Source organism: Lynx canadensis, chromosome D2, assembly GCF_007474595.2.
Source record: "Lynx canadensis isolate LIC74 chromosome D2, mLynCan4.pri.v2, whole genome shotgun sequence".
Classification (NCBI taxonomy): Eukaryota; Metazoa; Chordata; class Mammalia; order Carnivora; family Felidae; genus Lynx; species Lynx canadensis.
The window spans coordinates 4,728,855-4,751,003 of record NC_044313.2 but is presented as its reverse complement, the minus strand read 5'-3'; positions in this window follow the sequence as shown (position 1 = coordinate 4,751,003).

The following is a 22,149-nucleotide window of genomic DNA, read 5'->3' as shown; positions in this document are numbered from 1 at the left end:
AGTAGAACATGTCCTTCGCATATAGCACCTAGGTGATATCGTTGTGTAATTGTTGTCAACCATCATTAGTTTGATTTAGTGGCATCAACCAGACAAAAGCATGGCCCTGCTGGAACTGACCCTTAATGACATACAAGGAAAAATACACCAGAACTGATGTGCCCGAGATTTCCGGGTTGGGTAGCGGGCAGAGCGAGGCCAGGCGCCAGGCTCAGGGACGGTCCTGGACCTTCCCAGCATGGATGGCCTCCTTCTCTGTGCCGCAAAACCCTACCCTGGTCCTCCTGACCCTACAAACGCTCTGTGGGAGCCGGCAATACCTTTGGGCAAATAGCACCGAGATTTTAGAACGGTGCTTTCCCTACAGTCACAGGCCCCGTTTCAATTCATAGACCACTCTTTTCCAGGTAGATGACTCACAGTCTCCAAGAACTCCGTAAACACCTGCTTCTCTCTGGGGATTTTACCAGCAGCTAGCATCAGCGCTTTGGGGTTCAGGGCCCGATTGTAAATATCATCCCATCATCAAGGTGATAGCTTCATGGGAATGAAAAAAAAAAAAAAAGCCTGGTTTCAGGAGATGGTGAACCATCATCCTCGAGTGTCGTCCTCCCGGGAGGTGGTCACCCGTGGCTGAGTATCGTGGTGTGGGGAAGCCACACAGGTCCTGTTGAAGATGGCACGCACGTTCAGCGGTGTTCGTACTGAGAGCACCTAATGGGACACACCTCCCTCCCACGGCCTCGTGTTTCTGCAGCACTTGGATGCCAGTGGGGGCACACGGAATCTTCCTAACTGAGGTCTGGCTGCGGGAACCTGACTTCAGATGTGCGCTGACCTCAGTCCTGATCGACCAAGTCTTAGGTGTTGAGGAGCACTCCTCCGTCTGAAACATCACTTTTCTCCTTCTGTTTCTCGACTATGTGTTTTGGAAGAAGGAAGACGAGGGTCCCAAGATCGAAATAAGTGTGGCATTTGGAAACGCCATGATGTAGGTGCAGACTTTACAGTTACGTCTTCTGGGGAACCCTGAAGTGACTCGTAAAACAGAGTGCAGAGCGCCTACGTACGTGTCTCTGTGTACTTTTGCAAGCTCTGCCTCCTCAGAGTGCTTTTCCGTTAAGACTTTATTCTCTGGCTCTGGTGACCTCCGTGAGCCTGGAAAGGCGGTGAGCGTGCAGAGGGTGAAGGCAACTGTGTGATGCCATAAGGTCCCCAGAAGAGAAGTCATGTCTTAGTGCGTTGGTGTCCTCCCTAGTACCGCGTACCCAGGGGATGGCCCTCAACGAAGGGTGAACACACGGAAGGTTCGTTCCCTCTGGAGTATGTCTTGGCTTCTCTGGCCAGTCTGGAGGACACAAGGGGATGAGCGGAGGGCCCACTCATCTGTGCTGAGGGCTGAGAGCCACCTGATGGGTCCTTGGGAACTTTCCACATCCCTCCTTTGCTCCATCCTAAACCCTGTGTTGGGAAAAGCCCTGGAATCTTCAGCACCCAGATCAGAGCCTGCCTCTGGCTCTCCTCCCCATATCCTGTGGTCACGGGAACGTCAATTACTTTCCCTGGGCTTGGTGCCTTCCCTATAAGGTGAAAATAAGCCTGATCTCGGCTTGCCCACTGGATGAGTCTGGCAATCTAGATGGCTGAGCTGAGGACAAGGGATGGTTTCTGGCTGTCGGTAGTGTGCATGATACGGAAGTAATAAACTAAGTGCATGAAAGCATTTTACCACCCCACATGCTGCCTGTGATGAGATGGGTGGGAAGCAGGGGGCAGACAGATCATGGCGGTCCTTGTCAATGGAGCCGGGGAATTAGGGAGTGGGGAGGAAGCCGGTGTCCAGAGAGCACCTACGCCTCCCCGTGTCATGCCTGTCCACAAAAGCCACTTTGGGCAGGGAGGTGTCTCCACGGCACAGACCCGGAGCCCAGGGCTCAGCTGGGAAACCATCTCAGGAACCACAGTTGGGGGTGCTGATGGGCTGCCGGGGCCGTAAGCTGGAGGGTGGGGGCTACGACCTGCCCCTGGGTTTTGGAGGTGTGGCTCCTTGGGTGTCTGCGGTGGACTCAGGGGTGAGGATCCTCAGGTGAATCTCTGGAGAGGTGGATGGGCATATCCTTTGAAAATGTGAAGTGTCTCCCAGGTCCAAGATGCCAGTGGGAGCTGGAAGTCCACAGGCAGATGGGTCATCCCCGCTGGTTGACCTTTTAGAAATACACCACCCCAGAAGTTCAGGCAGACACGCTCCCCCACACCGGGCATCCTCGGGGTAAAAGCAGTCATCGGCAGAGTCCCCACGCCCACAGATACATGTGCACAGATACATACAAGATGGCGGGGCTGCCCCGTGTCCAGCCACTGCTGCCCCCAACAGGGTGTCGCTGACAAAGTCCCCAGGGGCCCTGACCAGGAGCTGTTACAGTTTTGAAACAAGTGGTGGGTGACCTGCCTCATCCCTGGGAAGCCTGGGCTGACCACGCTTGGCCTTGTGTCCAGCAGGCTCAGTTGTGGAAAGACATCTCAAACCCAGACAAACTGTCCTCCGTGGGGTGGTCCCCGGTCAGCTCAGCGGGGTGACCCCTTCAGGGGATGGTCATGAAAGAGGGTGTGGCCATGTCATGGGAAGCCCAGCAGAGACCCCCCTGAGACACTGCAAACGTCCCCTGTGTTCTCTATTCCCTGATGGTGAAAGAGAGGTACTTGTGTCCCAGGGCATCCCGCCTGGTGGAGGTGAGAGAGGGCTCCCTGGGGAGGCGGCCCACCGGGAGCCCAGACACCCCGCAGAGGGAGCCCCCACCCTGACTGAGTTCTACAAGGCATTCTGCCAACCTGAGGGGTCACCAGCTTTCTCCCTGCCCAGCTTCTCCAGTGCTGTCACCCCCAGGTTCACCGGCCTGATGACCAGTTGACTGTCCCTTGGGTACAAACAGTCCTGTAATTGCTCGGGGACCAGGCCACGTCTTTATCATTCTCTGGAAAACAGGACAGCCTGTGTGCGTGTCCGTTTGTCCACGACCAAGGCTCAGCACTAGACCCGGTGGGGGCCGCAGATGTGCAGGTCAGAGCCTGGAATCAAGTCCCTGTGTGTCTGTATGTGTGTGTATGTGTGTGTGTGTGTGTGTGTGTGTGAGAGAGAGAGAGAGAGAGAGAGAGAGAAACAGAGAGAGAGAGAAACAGAGAGAGAGATGGGAGGTTCCAGGCACCCAAGTCTCCCCCAGCAAAGGGCAAAGCCCCAGGCTTCTCACGTCTCTTGGGGCCTTTTAATCCCTGTTGTCTTCTGCTTAAATGAAGGGACAGCAGAGGAAGAGATTAGTGGGGTATTCAGGGCCCCGAGGGTTTCTGTTGCCAGGTAAACAAGGAGAGATCTCTATCACGGCCTGTCAGTCGTCCATCGGGCACTCAGTTCACCAGGTATTGAAACTGATCCGGGGAGATTTTCAGATTTATCTTCAGGGCGGTCAGGTGGGGGGAGAGGAGGCGCCCAGCTTTGGGAAGTTCCTTGGGGGCGGCCTCCCACCCCCTGCCCCCCACAGTGTCCTGGGAGGACTGCCTTCTCGCGGTCTTCTTCCTGTCACCTGTGTCCCAGACACCACCCCCCACGCCATGGAGCCCCCAGAATCCCGCACAGCCCCTTACAGCTCCTTTCTACCTGAATGCCTTTCCCTCCCTTAACTGCCTGGCTAGTTCCCGCTGGCCTTCACGTCACCACCTCCTCGAAGCCTTCTCTGATATGCCCCTCCATCCCATCCCCCCCTCCTTTTCCCCCAGTGATGCTTCACTTTTCCCTTTTGTTCCCTAAAGGGTAGCAGACAAATCCCACCCCACACGCAGTTCATCTAAGTGGGGGCTCACACACTCAGGCCACAGACCTGCTGCTTCTCAGATTGGGAGTAAGGGACCCCATGACCCTGTCTCAGAGGAAAAATCCACCAGAGTTAACATCACTGCAGCCTACAGGATAACCATGTTTTCAAATTTAACATTTTAAACAAGTTATGCATTTAAGAGCATAGCTGAGACCCTGGGATAACGCGTGTATATACGTGCGTGCACTATGTTATTTTATATTTGCGTATGCAAAAATGGTTTATTACAGCCCATCTGTATCATATATTACCTATATACTTGTACATAATATAAACTTCATATATGTATGAATGTAAATGTAGTACAGGCATGTGATAAGGATGGGCTGCCGGGAGCTCTGGCTTCGAAAACCACAGTTCTGAGGTCTTGTGTTCCGTCACCTAAAAGCCACGTTCTCCGTGGAGCACCTGCTCACCGTGGAGCCGGGGGAGACTCCGCGTCCCCGCATCTTTGGGAAATTCCACCCACTCTTCTCAAACTTCAGTGTCAGGTGCACAGACGGCTTCTGTTCAGCAATTGTTGAACTCTGTCTCACTCAACAAGTGACGCTTTGCCCGGTTCCTTCTCTCTAATAAGCTTTATTTGGAATCCACCTGCACGGGAAACCGGGAGGCACTGCCCCACGGCACAGCATCCGCCGGGCTGCGTGGCGCCTGGGCTGGAGGGCTGCAGCTCCGCGCCTCTCCCCTGGACCTGGGGAGCAGGAGTCCATCACCCCCACAATCCGCCAGGGCCCACGGTCGGCTCTGGAGCAGCTAACCAGCCACCTCCCAGGCCTGCAGGGCAGACCCGGGATGCCACTCCGCTCCCCGGAGGTTCAGAAGATGCAGCCCAACCTGAACCAGACCGCAGACCCCCTCTCGTCCCCCATTCACTCCCCTAGCAGCCTCTGTGGGCACCAGCCACGCCCCGGGTTGTAGCAGGTGCATTCAGCCCTGGGTCTGCCCTCACGGAACTTAGTTCCAGAGAAGGAAGGTGGAGACGGGGAAGCAGACAAACCAAGAAAGAATGTGCTAGGGGTTCAGCGAGGAGGGGTAAGGGACCGTGAGCAAGTGGGGGAGGTTTCGCAGGTGGGGAGGGGAGGGGAGGTCTGGGAGGAGGCGCATCTGCCCCGAGACCAGACCGGGACAAGCACCCAGCCCGTGGAAGGGTGAGCCCACAGCCTCTGCGGGAGTCGGTCCCCACATCCCCCCCCGGGGCCAGCTCGGTGACCTCTGATAGTCACAGCACATGGATTCGAATAAGACATTGGACTCCAAACAGTGCGGAGAAACACGCAAAGCCAATGCCGTTCCCACGCTCAAGGGTCGAACGAGGATCTGCTCCAGGACTCAGTGCTGGCTCCACGGGACCGTTGTCTTAACCCACCTGTTAATTCCAATAAACCAAATACACACGTTGAACATCCAACAGGAAGAACACACACACACACACACACACACACAAAGAACCACCTTCCATCCTACAGTTTCTTTGAGAGGAGGATAATCTCATTTAGAGGCTGATAATCTCCAAGAGCAGCACCTTTATGGAAGATCCCTACTGAGAAAGAATTTCAATGGTCCGTGAGAAATCATTTTTCAAGGAGAAGAAATGTTTCTCCCTCAGGCCCCGGGATGTTTCTGAGCTGACCCCGCCAAAGGCCGCCGGTCAGAGCCTCTTAGGTGAGATGGGTCCTGGGCGAGCTGCGCTAATCCCATCAAAGGGGGACCGGGTGGAAGGACGCAGCGTGACCGCCCTCCACCCCGCCCCTCGAGGCCCAGGAAGGAAGTTTGCTCAAAATGCAAACAGGTCTCCACTCTAGGAGGGATTAAGCGGCCTCAAATTAACCTCAGCTCACACTCACCTGCCTAGGGCTGCTCTGATCTGTTCTAGAAAGACTGGCAACGCCTCTGAGAACATTGCATTCAGGGAAACCCCCAGCTTCAGGACATTCTTCCTGTTTGCTTTCTTTAAGAGCAATGGATTAATTATAAAACAAGGAGACAGGACGCCTTGACTCGGAGAACCCTCCAGAAGGGCCAAGACACTGATCCCTCCCCCCACCCTGCACCGAACCTGCCACAATCGATAGGGAGTGAAAGCTCGTTCGGAAAATAACCTTGACAACAAATCCTGTCGGCTGGCTGTTCTTCTCCTATTAAGCCCAATAAAATAATCAACGTTTACATCTCAATTTCTACTGCCGGAGAGTTTGCTTCTCCTGGCGATGCCCTGGCTGGCGGGGGAGATCTGTAGCAGAGGGGGTGAGATAGATCCTTGAGGCCGAGCGGCCGCAGGCAGGGGCTTTGTTGAGGGTGAATGTGCTTCTCGGGAGGCAGTGACCTCAGAGGCCAGAGGGCCGGGTACCAGCCGTGGCCGCCACTCTTCAAGGCGGAGGAGAGAGGAGTTGTTATGAACGTCACTATCTGAGATGGACAAAGAGAACGTTCAAAACTGGGTGTGAGCTTCAAGCCACGGGTTCGGAGCGTGCACGCTCAGAAGTGTGGTCTGTGAACCCTGACTGCTCTGTCACTTGTTGTCCGCGGGGCGTAGTGGGACCCGGCCGGGTAGGGGGGCACACCTCCGCTGGGCTGGATGGTGGGAGGCGAGGGCAGTAAGTCCCTGACGGCAGAGCTTTGGAAGTAGCGTGTTGGGCAGGCCGTGCAGGTGAGGAGCCAGCCTACAGAAAGTCGCAGAGGGACAGCCACGGCCTCCAGACTGTCCCCAGGAGCACCCCAGGGGCTGTAACTAGCGATGAGGCTCAGGGAGGTAGAGGGAGAGGCAGACAGGATGGTGACTGGCCCAAACCAGTGTTCAGAGTTGGGGACTCTCGGGTGGCTGGAGCCCAGACGGCCAGGAGGAAGCAGGGGTAGAGGCCACAGGAGGCAGTGACGACGAAGCTGTGGGACCTCGGGCAGGACGAAGGCAGGAGGGTGGCTCATGCCTCTTGAGGGGGTGGGGGGAGGGGAGGGCATGAGACACTTGCCCTGAAAACGGAGGCTGGAGGACGCTGAAAGCTGGCGTGGGAGCCACTAGGTGGGGGAGACATAACGGTTTCGGGAAAGAGGGGGCGGGTTGGACACATCGGGGTCTGTCGGGGGCGCGGAGGTTGGCTCACCTTTCCAAGACTCCTCTGATCTCGACTTGGAGCTGGGAGTTTCTCCGGAGGAACAAGAGGAGACCGGCCTCTGCTTCGGTGGGGATGTCCAAGGAGGTGCAGGAAGGCAGGACGAAGCTGTGGCCAGCAAGAGGGGTCACAGAGGAAGACGCCGGGGCCTCCTGGGAGAGGCAGGCAGGACCAGGCTGGGGGTGGATGGATCCCCAAACAGGAAAGTGGCAGGAGAGAGGCCAGGCAGGGAGGGAAGAGCTTCCGGAGAGAGAGGAGCCGGATAAAGACCAGCTGAGACCCCTGCATGAGGCGGGGTCCGTGCGGCTCTGGGGAAGGGGACCTACCCAAGGGGAGGTCGCCCACGTGGGAAGGGATGAGGGCCTGGAAAGGAGAGCCCAGTGCATCGATGCACACTCCTGCCAGGGTCTGAAGACCACCCTCCTGTTGGTTGTCAACACCCGGGCTGCTTTTGAGCAGCTGTGAGGATGTGTCCCTGCTCAGAGGTAACATGGTTTCAGGGGAAGCAAATGATGTCATTGACGCACGCTTCATTTAATCCACTTACTCTGTGCAAGAAGGATCCAGTGCCGGGACCCCCCATGCTGGCCGGGTGGGTGGGATGACAGTGCCCAAGAGATGCAGACAAAATGCTGAGGGAGTGCAGCACAGGGCGCTCTGGAGGGCTGCATGAAGGAGGTGGCCCGATCTCAGCCCTTGACCAACGCCACGCGGGTGAATTAAATAGCTTAGGTTGTTAGGGGTCGGTGAGTGAGGTTGGGGGTGGGGGGGTTTCCCACACTTAGCCCCTCCAAGGATGTAATAGGCATGGAAGTTAGAAAGGGTTTCAGCAGATGTCAACAGTGGGGTGACAGTCATCGGTGAGGATGGGGCCTCTCGTTGGCCGGGGGTCCACTGTGGCGGGTGACCTTCCGCATCATGGAGGTGTCAGGTGCATCTAGCCCTCACGTAATCAAGGTGACATTGCCAGATGAGGGCAACGGAGGCTTGCGTTTTCTTGGGGCTACATCCACCAACTGCCCTCGTTCTACTGCCGGGGGCCGTGTCCTTGGGCTGCCGGGGATGGACAGGGCCCCCAGCCCCCAGCCCAGAAGCCCGTGGTGCAGCAGGGAGATGCACAGCCTCACGTGGAGAGGAGGGGCCAGGCACCGTGTGGTTTGGGGCCTCTGTGTTTCTTAAGTTACTGTCTTGGGTGATAGTTTTTTTTTTTTTTTTTCAACGTTTATTTATTTTGGGGACAGAGAGAGACAGAGCATGAACGGGGGAGGGGCAGAGAGAGAGGGAGACACAGAATCGGAAACAGGCTCCAGGCTCCGAGCCATCAGCCCGGAGCCTGACGCGGGGCTCGAACTCCCGGACCGCGAGATCGTGACCTGGCTGAAGTCGGACGCTTAACCGACTGCGCCACCCAGGCGCCCCTTGGGTGATAGTTTTTTAACATTCCGGCTGCTTTGGTCAGTTACCCCCCGTTTCCCCAGACAACTAAGGGACCCCCAGGGATCAGGAGAAGCTAACTCACCCATCGTTATGACAGAGGAGGTCCCAGTACATTGAGAATCCCCGAGCCCCACTCTCCCTCTTAGCGCACACCCCTTTGCCCCGAGTCTGCTCCCCCCTGCTTGGGGAAACCCACTCCCGTTACTGGTAAAGATGGCTTGAAAATGAGCAAGGATCCAGCTTTTTAAAAAGGAGCAGCCCCCAGAATGCTAAGTCAGCATTTACCAACGCTTGCTTCGCGGTCGAGGTAACGGTCACACGCACACAGGCTCGCACAAAGGACCCGAATGTCAACTAAGTTGGAGAAAGGGTCAGTTCAGCTGAATGGGCAGATTTCTTTGTTGCCTGAATTCTTGGCACCTTGAGTAGGCAAATGCGCACCTTGCCTGCAGGAAGGAATGGGGAAGGCAGAACTGTTTGCAGGAGCCTCTCTGAGGATTAGTGTGTCCCCAGAAACACAGCGGGGGGGGGGGGGGGCTGGCAGGAGACATCCAAATATAGGCAGGTGTCCTTCTGCTCCCGCCTGTCTCAGACTGGAATCATCCCTCCAGGGTTTGAACCCCCCGCCCAGAGACTCCTGCCTAGAGCTCAGAACCAGGCCACAAAGGTTCTTGGAGCCCTCCTGGGCCCCGCGTGGGTCAGCAGGTGCTCTGCCCGGGCTCCAGCTGCACACGCAGGCGTATGCTGCCCTCTAGTGGTGTCGCATTGAAACGGCCGCGCTGATGCTGATGCGGAGTCTGGGCTGCGTGTCCCCTAAGGACGGCGTCCCTGCTGTCTCAGAAGAGATGCCCCGGTTTTATAAGAAATACTCTTTAATATCTCCGTAATGACGTCCATAGAGAATATCACCTGCTCATGCTCCAAATTTCAAAAAGGTAAGCATGATGCCTTTTTAACTCTAATATAAAGAGGGACTACAAGAACTGAAAGTAATTTTTTTCCCTTTTTTTTAAAAACGTCTTCATTTTAATTCCAGTTAACCTACAGTGTTATATTAATTTCAGGTGTACAATATAGTGATTCAACACTTCCATACGTCACCGGGTGCTCATCAGGACAAGTGCACGCCTTAATCTGGAGATTAACTATTAACCTATTTAACCCATGCCCCAGCGGAATACAGTGTTATATTAGTTCCAGGTGTACAACATAATGATTCAGCAATTGTATTTATAGAAGATATTATAATGGGTATTTCATGCACTCAGCAGACACGCAATCTCCAAAGTGCCCGCTAGGAGACAGTGTTGCTCCTATTGAGAAAGACTCCTCTAGAACAGGGGTCAGAGTAATACTTACGGATTTTCAGGCCAAAAGCTGTCTGACAAAACTATTCAACCCTGCCAGGTGCCCTACGGCAGCTACAGACAGTGCATAAATGCACAGGCATGGCTGTGTTCCAATAAAGTTTTGTTGACAATAGCAGGTGCCTCGCTGGATTTGGCCCACAGAACACAGTTTACTGACCCTTGGTCTGGGGCAGCCCCTTCGGTTTACAGGTAAGGAAACTGGGGCTGGGGAGTGCAGGGGGTGGCAGAAAGTGGCCAAGGCTAGCAAGTGAGATCCTGACCAAGTAACAGCAAACCCACCTACCCTGCCTGGCTCCTTCCCTAGTCCCCAGGCTGTCACTTCTCACCTGTAGGTAGGGGGGATGGGGTAGAGGGGGAAGGACGAGGGATAGGAGGGTGCGAAGAGAAGGTGCGTGTTCAACTCTGACACCTCCAGTTCCCCTCCATCCCGCCTCAACACGCATTCACTCATTCGTCTATCCACTCGTTCAGTCTGGCCTTTCTTGACCCTATGCCTGCCCCACCCCACAGCCTTCCCGCTTGGCATGGAGCCTCCCAAGGGCTCTGCCAGTTATCCCAGAAAGGCACCACAACAAGACAGCAAGCCATCCTGGCTTGCCTAACAAGCCACGCTGGGCAGCTCTGGGTCTCTCTTATTTGTGTCTATTGATCCCCAGGGTATCTGCTCCTTGTTTGTGTCCACAGGGTGGGCCTACGGTGGACATTCAGCACCAGGGCCAGAGGACAGAGCCCGATGGGGCCAGGCCCTCCAGTCTCAGCACCAGGGACCCCTGGACCTCTGGGACCTGCTTGCCCCTGGGCCTGGATGTGAGACCAGTGCCTCCCAGACCTGCGGTTCGGGGCCAGTTTTGTTTCTTTTTTTCAGTTCATCATGGGCTGATAGTTCTGTAAAATACAGTAAATATGGAAGTGGGGAAATGGAGATTAAGAGATGTGTAACGAACATTATTAGATTCAACGGTTATACGCTTGCTCTGCCGAATGACTGTGAAGGTTGACAAACTCTCAGCCCCACTCCCCGCATCATGGTGGATGGAGGCAGCCTGCGCCCCCGAGGCTGACGTGAGCCTGGGTCAAGCCTGCCTCAGTGTTAGCTCCAGGGTCAGCCCAGCTGGCTCTGGGGGCCCCCTGGGGTCTGGGGCTTGCCACCTGGGGCTCAGGAGGCTCCCAGGAACCCAGGACCTCGTGTCCGGGACAACACTTCATGCTGCGGCCATCCTCGACATCATAGTTGCTGGCTCTGTGCCTCCCCTGCTGTGAAGTGTGTCCTCGGGAGTGGCCGTGAGACATCACTAAGCTCCCAGGCCGGGGTCACAGGGACGTTGGCCCTGCTGGAGCTCCCAGGACATACTACATGAGCACTACTAGGGTGAGCAGGGACCCAGGCTCAGGGTGGAGGAGACTCCTGCCAGATGGAGGCTCATCAAGGACAGGGACCTCATCATGGGGGCCAGGAGGCCCGAAGGTCCCAGCTTCCTGGCTCTTCACACCCTCCTGGTCTCAGGGACCTGGACAAACCCTGGGGCCCATTTCCTGGGAAGAGAGGGGGCTGCAGGGGACCAGGAGGCACGGAGATGGGTCCTGCAGGGGCTGGGACTGGCTGATGTAGGGAGGCTCCTTGGGGTCACGGGGTGGGCTCCTTCCGTGAGCCTCGGAGCCTCCTAGAAATAATAACCGGTGTCCACAGTCCTGGGGGTACTTGTCTGGACCCTAGATTTAGATGCTGTGATAAGTCTGGAGGCTGAGGGGACTCAGCTCTGTGTCCTATCACTGACAGAGCCTCTCAGAGAGAGAGAGAGAGAGAGAGAGCACACACAAGGGTCTGTGGTAGCAGAATCCTAAGAGCACGTCTCTGTGGCTCTCTGAGGATCCCGGGGTGAAGCCAGGCTAGGTTCATGCAGACTGGGAGTATCCCAGGGTTCGGAGCCGGGGGCAACCTAGAACAGCAAAGGGAGGCCAGACCGAGGTCCAGGACCCCGTGCTCAACAAAGAGAAGGGAGGGTCCTTCTATGACCCTTCCAGCTGCTGGTGGCCCCAGGGGTCCCTTGTCTGTGGCCACATCACTCCAGTCCCTGTCTTGTTTCCACATGGCTCCCTTCTCCCTGTATGTCTGTGTTTTCATGGCAAGTCTCCTCTGTGTGTGTCTTTGTGTCCAGATTTCTCTCTTCTTATAAGGACACCAGTCATGTTGGGTTAAAGGCCCACCCTGCTCCAGTCTGACCTCATCTTAACCGATTACACCTGCAATGACCCTATTTCCAAATAAGGCCACATTCACAGGTACCCAGGTTAGGACTTCAGCATATCTTTCTGGGGGTCACAGTTCAACCTGTAACAGGGAGGGTCTCACCTAGATCACCCTCGTTGAAGTGTGGCTGGGTTCTACGGCCACTACATCATCCACTAAACCCCGGGGCCTGAGATGTACCAGTTAATTTGTGTGTCTGTTCCTGGATATAAAGAGCATCTAAAAAAAAAAACAAAAAAACCTGCTATTTTTCACTATTATGGGCCAACTTTCAGTAAGAAACAACTCAGCATCAGTTAATAAATAATTTCACACTGAAGGCAAGGGCCAGATGTTGTTCATCTTTGTGTGTCCCAACACTTCGCAGACGATGGGGCCCCAGAAAAGCCAGTGGGCCTAGTGGCTCATCCCTGAGGCTCACTGGCTGGTTTCTCAAAGCAAGCAGCGAAAGGAGGGCGTCTGGGGTTGGAGGGATCCGAGTCTCCCTGTGGCTAGCCTTCCGGAAGAGGTTATCCGTTGACTTGTCCCTTTTTTTTGGCAACTCTTTCATGGTTCAGCGAAGGTCCGTTTTCTACCGTGATGCAGTGTCTGAAATTCAGAGCACCTCAGCTCCTCTCTGCTTTTCATCCTTTGCCAACAAAAGTAGTAACATTCTCAAGGCTTGTTGGGAGGTTGGTGACATTTGCAGGCCTGGGACGGGAGAATTAGTCGAGTTGTGCTTCAGAAATCTAGACCGTCTGCTCGAGCTGTTCAGACTCGCCATTTTTCACCTGTTAGACAAGGACTTCTAAAATCACCTTGGGAACATACACACGCTTCCTGGGAAATACCAGAGGCGTTCTGAGATCTCTGCATGGATCGTACTCGCTATTGATGTTACTCGTAACATTCTTTTCATGGAAACAGATCAGTGGGATCACTTGTGAGGCTTTCCTAAAGAAGCTTGCTGGGAAAAATAGGGAATGAGAAAGTGGGTTTGTAACCCAGAGAGGGAACCATAGCATCTGGCCTGGGTCAGCTAGGTTTTTTGACCTTGGGTAGCTCAATTTTGACATTTTGACCTCAGTTTGCTCATCTGTTGGGCGGAGGTAGCAACGGCATGGTCTCCGAACTTTCAGGGTGGTTCAATGAGAAATGGAAGAAAAGGGGACAGGGCCACATGGAACAGAATCAAAAGCAGACTGGAAGGGAAATCTGTGCTCACGGTGGCCTCAGTGACACAGGAAGTGGGGGGGGCTGGGATAGAAAGGGGACCTCCACATGTTAAGCAATGTTTTGTTTTATGTGAAAAATATTAGAAAACAATGTAACAGACTTTTAAAGTAGCTTTATGGAGATATATTGCACATACTATACAATTCACCCACGAACGTGTCCAATTCAGTGGTTTTTAGTGTTTTCCCAGAGATGTGTAACCCTCACTACAGTTAATTCTAGAACATTTTCATCACCTCAGAAAGTGCCTTCGGCGACCACTCCCGATTCTCCTGCACCCCTTCCCCGCTCTGAGCAAACACTTTGTGTTTTTCCTGATTTCCCGATTCAGGACATCCCATATGAATGGTATTACACGGTACATGGGCTTTGGGGTCTGACTTCTCTCACTGAGAATCACGTTTTTAAGATGCATCCACATTACAGCAGGTGTCAGTACTTAATTCTTTGCTTTTTAAGTCTATTTATTTATTTTGAGAGACAGAGAGAGAGACAGAGAGAGAGAGAGAGAACACGCAGGGGAGGGGGAGAGAGAGAGAGGAAGAGAGAATCGTGAGCAGGCTCTGTGCTGATAGCTCTGCCCAACACGGGGCTCGAACTCACGAACCGTGAGATCATGACCTGAGCAGAAATCAAGAGTTGGATGCTCAACCCCCCCACGCTGAACCACCCAGGTGCCCCTGTGGATTCTTTTTTATGGACTGCTAGCATTCCATTGTACAGATGAGATGTATGTTTTGTTTATATGTTCGTCAGTTGATGGATATTTATATGCTTTCCACTTTTTGGCCGTTATGAGTAATGCTGCCATGGACGTTCACATACAGGTTTTCAGTCCTCTTGGAGATAGATACGTATATATACGTGTTGTGATACACACACACACACACACGTATATATACGTATCTATATATCAGCGCTGGAACTGCTGGGTTGCGTGTAACTGTTTCATTGTTCAAACGACTGCCAGACTGCCAGACTGTTTTTGCAAAGTGGCTGCACCATTTCACGCTCCCGCCAGCACCGCGTGAGGGCTCTGATGGCCCACGTCCTCAGCAACACTCCCTAGTGTCTGATCCCTTGGATTCCAGCCGAGCTAGGGGGGATGAGGGGGTCTCGCAATGCGGTTTTGGTTTGTATTTCCCTGACGAGTAACGCCAGGGAGCAAAGACTTGTAACATTTTAAGTTCTGAGTGGTTAGAGCAGGCACACCCCGCACACTATTCCCTTTGTTTTCTGTGTGTTCATACTAAAACTGTGTTGCTTAGGGGGACACCAGGGGGGCTCAGGAGGTCGAGTGTCCGACTCTTGAGTCTGAGCTCCCTGTTGGGCTGACAGTGTGGATCCTGCTTGGGATTCTCCCTCTCTTTCTCTCTCTCTCTCTCTCTCTGCCCCTTCCCTGCTCCTGCTCTCACTCTAAATAAACAAACAAAAAAATGAATGAATGAATGAATAAAGGGTCGCTTACTAGCTTGCTTACCAAAGGCTCTATGCACAGCCTGCCCTTAGAAGATGGGGATGGTGCATTCCCCGTGGAGGAGCTGGGGTCCGAGCAGGCTGCCCCCCACACTTGCCCCCAGCAGATCTTCAGTTCCTCACCGAGGAAGGCCAGTGCAGCTCTCCCCGGGGTCTCCAGCCCTGAGAGCCCCCCGAGCGGCTGTCGTCCTGAGACAGAAGGTCATTCCCTCAGTTCCTGTAGCAAGACTTCCCCCGGAAGTCCACCAGAACGTCCTCAAATATAAGGATGAGGCTTTTGTGATGCCCAACGGCACCAGCCAGCTGCATCTCTGCCCTGCCCCCACGGGCCCCGCGGCCTGCCCCAAGCCACAGGCACGTAGGGGAGGACGATCCTTTGGCGGCCGGGGCTTCGGCAATCGGGAGCCAGCACTACGGTCCTCCCGCCCTGCTCAGGCGGCCCCCGCTTGGGCCCCCCAGAGCCCCGGCCCCACCTGGCCCTGTGTCCTGCCCTCCGTCTTTCCCTGCTTCCTTCCGACACAGACCCATCTGCAAACGAGTCGACTGGAGGCTCGCTGATTCACACGAGGAGCTGCTGTGGTTTCTCGTGATCACGTATGGTGGTAACAGTCGCGCCACGTCATGTGCCGGCCACGGGCCAGGCCTCCCCATGGACCGTCTCATGTCACCTTGTCTGACGCACAGTGTGCCGAGGAGGCCTGCCGTTGCAACCTCTTCACAGACGACAAAAGGGAGCCACCGTGGCGGAACACCAAGGGCATCCCTCTGGGACCTGCCAGGGCTCTCGGGGGCAGAGCCAGGGGTCACAGTCAGAGCTGCAGAACCCCAAATTCCGGGCCATCAACACCCACCTCACTGTTTGCTGCATGTCGGTGCCAAAGCTGGCACACGCTTTTTTGAAAATGTCTCGTTTCTCTTTATTTGTTTGTTCCAAACAACACTCTTGGCCCCGCGGTCCGGCTTCGACTGGAGAACCTTGACAAGGCCCATCACCTCCCCGCTGAGCCTCCCCGGAGGGGGTGGAGGGCAAGGCAGCCGCTGCACACAGACCCCCAAGAGCCTGCCCACTGCGGGGGCCTGCTCCAACTCACTCTGAGCGGGACATCCGTGGGCGCTGGGGCTCTGTCTGTGGACGCCTGGGGAGGGGGCGCAGAGTGGAGGTGGTCCCTCGGGGCTCCTCCAGTCCCGGAGAGCCGCTGTGCCATCTCGGGTCCCGGAGCGAATGCACATCAGGCAGGTCCTGCGGGGAGAGCGTTGGCCATCACTTCTTCCCTGCACAGGAGGGGCATGTGGGAGTTGTGGGGCAGTCAAACACCAGCTGTCACAGCCACGGACAGGCCTGCTAAATCTGCCCCTCGAGCCTGGACTCCACTAACCCTAACCCTAACCTTGAAGGGCAGGTGAGCATCATGTGGGGGTGAAGTCGGGCCGATTGTGAACACCCCGAAGTGTAATTGGCACCCCTCCACCTCACGGTAGGTCTTGGGCAGGGAAGCAGGACTGCCTCTAGGAGCAGGTGTCCTCAGTGTCCCCAGGCTCTCATTCATTCGCATCTGGGGTGGACAAGCTCTTCCCTGTAGAAAATGCCTCCCTCTGCCACCACCGTTGGTATCGTGGTCCCTCAAAGGCTGTGGCTGTCTTTTCTCATGTCTAGCCGATGGTGACCCAGACATGTAGTCTCCTTCGAAGGCTCTTGCCAGATTTCCTTTCTTCGCGGGTTGGATCCCAGGCAGGCACGAGCCCTGTGCTCTGCCCTGTTCACATGCTCACAGCTCAGACAGGTGGTCTTTGCACACATCTTATCCTTATCACTCTTCTCCTGACCTGGGCACCGACCGCCCTTCCTGAACCCCTGCTGAGTCGTAGGGGAGAGAGAACAGTACCCAGATGTGTTCTAAATGACCCAGGTGAGTCCGTGCCAGCCTCCAGACCCAGGGGATGTGCTGCTAGCCTTCCATCTGCGCATCTCATTTTCTTCTTCCTTCTTTGCTAGAATCTGTCTGTCCCTGGAGGATACGCACCTGAGCTTAGCTCCCTGACTCTTCCTTCCACCCTACTCAAGGGTCACTGGCCGGTTCACTACTTTCCTGCCCCTGCAGCTACTGACTTTTCCACCGGTGCTTATGGAAAACAGTTACCTCTGAGCCTGTCTTCTCCTCAAGTTCCCCATGGCTCCTTAGGTGAGCGGGTCCTGCCGTAGCCCGCTAAGGCTGCTGCACCAAAGTGTCACAGACTCGGGGGCTGAAACAGCAGACACTTAGTCCTCACAGTTCTGGAGGCTGAAAGTCCAAGATCAAAGTGCCTGAAGGTTCGAAACCCAGCCTAGCTCTTCCTTAGAAACCCTCTCTGCAGTTCGAGGGACAATGAAAACAATCCTTTGTCATCTTCATTTTCCTGCATTTAAAGATAGAAATACAGAAAATTGTGGATTACCTCAGCCTAAAACTAAACTTACTGAAGCCAGAGGCTTCAGAGAACGTTCCAGAGCAGATTTCCCTTAAGACCAAATGAAAATCTTGTGCTAGAGGGTCTTTGGGTGAACCTCCCAGAGGGAGCATCTGTTCCAACAGAAAATGTATTTTTTTTAATTTTTTTTTAACGTTTATTTATTTTTGAGACAGAGAGAGACAGAGCATGAACGGGGGAGGGTCAGAGAGAGGGAGACACAGAATCCAAAACAGGCTCCAGGCTCCGAGCCGTCAGCACAGAGCCCGACGCGGGGCTCGAACTCACGGACCGTGAGATCGTGACCTGAGCCGAAGTCGGCCACTCAACCAACTGAGCCACCCAGGCGCCCCAATGACTTGTGATTTTAAAGCCTAAAATCAGGTTTCACGTGTGGAACACAGCTTGCTTCTACATCACTAGATATGCTTCCCATGAATTCACGGCAAGTTCCTTAAGACAAAGGAAATATGTTTGAAAATATTTTGCAAAACTACGAATTTTTATAAAAACACAATGAAGCCCTCAAAGACAAAATTGATTCTAATTTACAGAGCAGGGCCTTGGGTGGTAAACACACAGAGATTGACAACATCATGGAGGCAGACCCACCCACAGACTCGACGAACACCTGACCCACTGGAAATGTTGACTTCCCACTCCCTTGTCGAGGACTCGTGAAATGATGAGTTGATTTTCTCTAAGTCAGTGACCAACTGTCCAAATCCTCGTTTCACGGACGTATAAACTCTGAGTCATCAAACTAACTTGAATTCTTGACTGCCCTCCATGGATCACCCTTTAGGGAAAGGGTCTTTGCCCAAAGGCCCAAAGATGCTTACCCGCTGGGAATTGGACAGTAACAAACTAAACAGAAGGTTTTCTTAAAGATCCAGAGCCCTTTCAGCTCCTGGAAATCAATCCTACACGGAAACCTCATCAATGAAAAGACCCAAATCAGGTGTGTGGCCCTTCCTGAATATGTTTTGTCCAGCTCACTTATTCTCAACTGGCAGGGTTTTGACGGGAAATATTAAGGGTGATCCCAGATTCCTGGGGGTTCCTGAGACCCCCGCGTGAGGTCTGCGAGGTCAGGACCACTTTCATTACAACACTAAGATGTTATTTGCCATTTTTACTGAGCCAGTCGATGCTTGGGCTGATGGTGGGAAAGCAACGGTGGATAAAACTGCTTACAACTTAGCGCGAGCCAAGGTGTATGCCTCAAACAGCACTGGGTATCCTGTGGTCTTCACCACCACAGATTGGCAGCGGGGAAAAAAAGGCCAGTTTTCGTTAGGACCACCTTTGATCGAAACAAAGACGCGCTTACAGCCTGTGCGCTGCGTGCTGAAGTGCGTGGTCTTCTCCGGGAACAGCACCGTGGGATTGGTTGAATTGTGAGCTTCTGCTGTCTTTTTCGTGAACTCCATTTTCACTTGGAAGAATGACAAACCAACTATGGTTATTCAGCATGGAGTATTTGGCAACATTTTCTCAAAAAGGAATAAAGTGAGTCTGTCACTTCAAGGAAAACAACCGACAGTATTTGTTGCCAATGATAAAATGTGAGCTTTCAAGCGAAGATTGGAATTTTGGAAAACTTGCAATATCTGTCATCCCGAGCTCCCCGGCTCCCCGATACGCACCGCCTTTTCTGACGAGACCGGTGGCAGTATTCACGAAGGTGAATTTTCAATGTTTATAATGAATTTATCATCAACTTTGGGAAGATCCGCCCAATTCAGGGAACCAGCATTTTTTAAGCGACCAATATTTGATGTTCCAAAGCCACACATGGGTGAAAGGTCCGGTCACAGCATAAGAGACTGATATAATGTTTTAATGTAACAGAGAACAATTCACTCACATAGTTTCCGATTTCACATCACAACTGACCTTTAAGCAATGACGCTTTGTCAAGTTTTGGTGTAGTGTCATAGGAGAATATCTGGTTTTCTAAAAAGACCATTAAAGCGCTCCTCCCTTGGGGTGCCTGGGTGGCTCAGTTGGTTAAGCGTCAGACTTCTGCTCAGGTCATGATCTCGTGGTTCGTGGGTTCGAGCTGTGCTGACAGCTCAGAGCCTGGAGCCTGCTTCGGATTCTGTGTCTCCTTCTCTCTCTGCCCCTCCCCTGCTCATGTTCTATCTCTCTCTCAAAAATAAACAAACATTAAAAAAATTATAAAAAAATGCTCCTCCCTTTTCTGACTATATCTCTACGGGTGGTTGGATTTAAAACAACTTATCATGGGATACCTGGGCGGCTCAGTTGGTTAAGTGTCCGACTTCAGCTCAGGTCATGATCTCGCGGTTTGTAGGTTTGAGCTCCATGCCGGGCTCTGTGCTGACAGCTCAGAGCCTGGAGCCTGTTTCGGATTCTGTGTGTCTCCCTCTCTCTCTGCCCCTTCCTCCCACTCATGCTCCGTCTTTTTCTCTCTCAAAAATAAATAAACTATAAAAAAATTTTTAAACAACTTATCATGACAGATGGAAGACAGAGCAGACACGAGAACCTAGCTGTCTTCCTTTAAGCCAAATATTGATGAGATTCATACTTTTTGGTTTAAAATTTTTCATATTTTTCCTTAAAATGTTTTATTAGCATGTAATATGTTTAGTTATCTTTAAATAAATAAATACATTTTATTGTGAATACTCATAATTTTAGTTTCTAATGTGGTACCTATTGGCAGAATCAGCCCAAAAGAACAAAAATTTTTCAGGGTCTTTAATCATTAGAGACACCATGTGGTGCCACATGGTCCTGAGACTAATAGACCTGAGGCCTCCTGATTTGTGGCCGTGGTGCCACTTCAATGCCATCAACCTCTACACTGTTCTCAAAGGGTGATGAATCATCTATCCCGCTATCAAAATCCTTTACAAGTTTTGATTTGATCGAACGAGCCCGTAATGGACACGTGTTCATGAAGGTGTTAAGCTAGACAATTTACATTGGGTGATGCTGAAGTCGGCAATTTATCAGTCGATGTGGCATTAGTTGACTAGGGTCGGAGAATAGCTATGAAAGTCTTGCCAAGGAGCTGCATTTAGCGCATGACATGAGACGTCCGGGTTGGGATCCTCAGTAAAAAGCCATGCAGCTCCCACGGGGATAACCCTGGAATTGCCTCAACAGCGCATGTACCACTGGTTCTTTGTCACCTAAGTGAAAACTGAAGGAAGAGTCTGGAAAATAGGCTGTTTTAGCTTAACCCCCCCCCCATTCTGGAGCATGAAATGAACTTTTGACATCCTATCCATTGTCATCATTCATCCATTTGCTTTTGTTAAGCAAAAGCTGAGGAAAATGTTTCAACAACACTGTGCCGCAAAGTAAGATCCCCACAGAGGAAGCTCATTATATCCCTTGTGGAATAAAAGCATGGAGATAAAATTTTATAGGGACATTCTCTGGAACACACTTATTCCATGTGTCCTCCATACTTGAAAATTTGACCTGATCGCATTTGGTGTTTACGTAAATGCTTCTTCAAGAAATCGACTCCGCGAAATTGAGAAGGAAAAGGAAAGAATTTAGAGCTTCCTAAATCTTCTCCTACCCTTTTATTTTTATGTTTCAGGTGAGGAAGCAGAGACAAGGAAGCCGTGCCTTAGCTCACTATATTTGAGCTTCCTTTACTCCAACGTGTGACCGGTGGGTCGCGTTAGATCCCCTCCAAGGTCTATTGCTGTCCTTGCTTAAGGTCACAGGGTTTAGAGAGGAGCTAAAGCCGTGTCTTTCTCAAGGAAGCCTTCAGGTTCTCCTTCGGGATGCTCCCACAGAACCCAGAGGACTGCTTCAAAAACCGCCTTGTCTTCCGCTTGCCTACCTGTCTAGCGGCACGGGAAGCTGCAAGTCTGGGACACATCGTTGCGTTCTGTGCTCCTGCTTCGTGTGGTAAGTAGACGAAGCACTCAGTAGACATTCGTGCACTTTGTATTCACTGAGACTGAAGTCTGTTAACTCCTAAGCCTGTGCTTTCTGCCCTACCTTTGATGGAGTACTTAATCCCCACTCACCATTGCGATAGGGCCATCAAGAGGTTAGTCTTATCTTAAGTACATAAAGATAACACACGGTGTGTGAAAATAGTTACGTTCTTAATCAAAAGGTGAACGATTACCCAATTAGATACTTTGAGAATCGAGAAAACTCAGTTAATCCCAAATGCCACATGCCTGGGGGGCGCCCATGGAGGCCAAGGTCTAATGCTTGGATTTGCCCTTGAGACCTCTTCCAACCCTTTAAAAAACACGCCTGGTGTTACCGTAAGATTATCGGTCCCCCTCTGTGCCTCTCCGGAGACCTGGGCTGATGGTCTGCGATGGAAGGTCTGCTCAGCCTCTCCCTTGTGTGTTATGGCAGACAGGCTATCTAACCAATCTAAGCCTCAGTCACTTGCCTAAAAAGTGGGATTAATCATACACCAACCCAGACTTTTGCCACGAGGATCCAGTGAAGCCTCCTGCAGAGCATTTAGGGGATGGCACACTGAGGTAATGGTAGCCGTGGCCACTGCTCTTGGCAAAGCCACGAGGACCACAACCCAGCCACCACTGCGGTGCCCGGAACCAGAAAAGCAGAAATTCCTCCTTCTGGAAAATTGATTTATGAGCTGAACATTTTGTGGAAGTAGGGTGCTTCAACGTAATCAGATGAGCAGAGCATTTCCAAAGGGTCCCGGTTAAACATGAGAAGTCTAACCCTTGGGGGCACCCGGGTGCCTCAGTCAATTAAACATCCAACTTCGGCTCAGGTCATGATCTCATGGTCCGTGGGTTCGAGCCCCACATCCGGCTCTATGCTGACAGCTCAGGGCCTGGAGCCTGCTTCGGATTCTGTGTCTCCCTCTCTCTCTGCCCCTCCCTGCTCTCTCTCTCTCAAAATAAATAAACATTAAAAAAAAGCCTAACCCTCTTGGTCAGGAGTGAGGTGGGAATTGGGAGGAGTGTTCATTTGCAAAGTAGTTTGTTCGA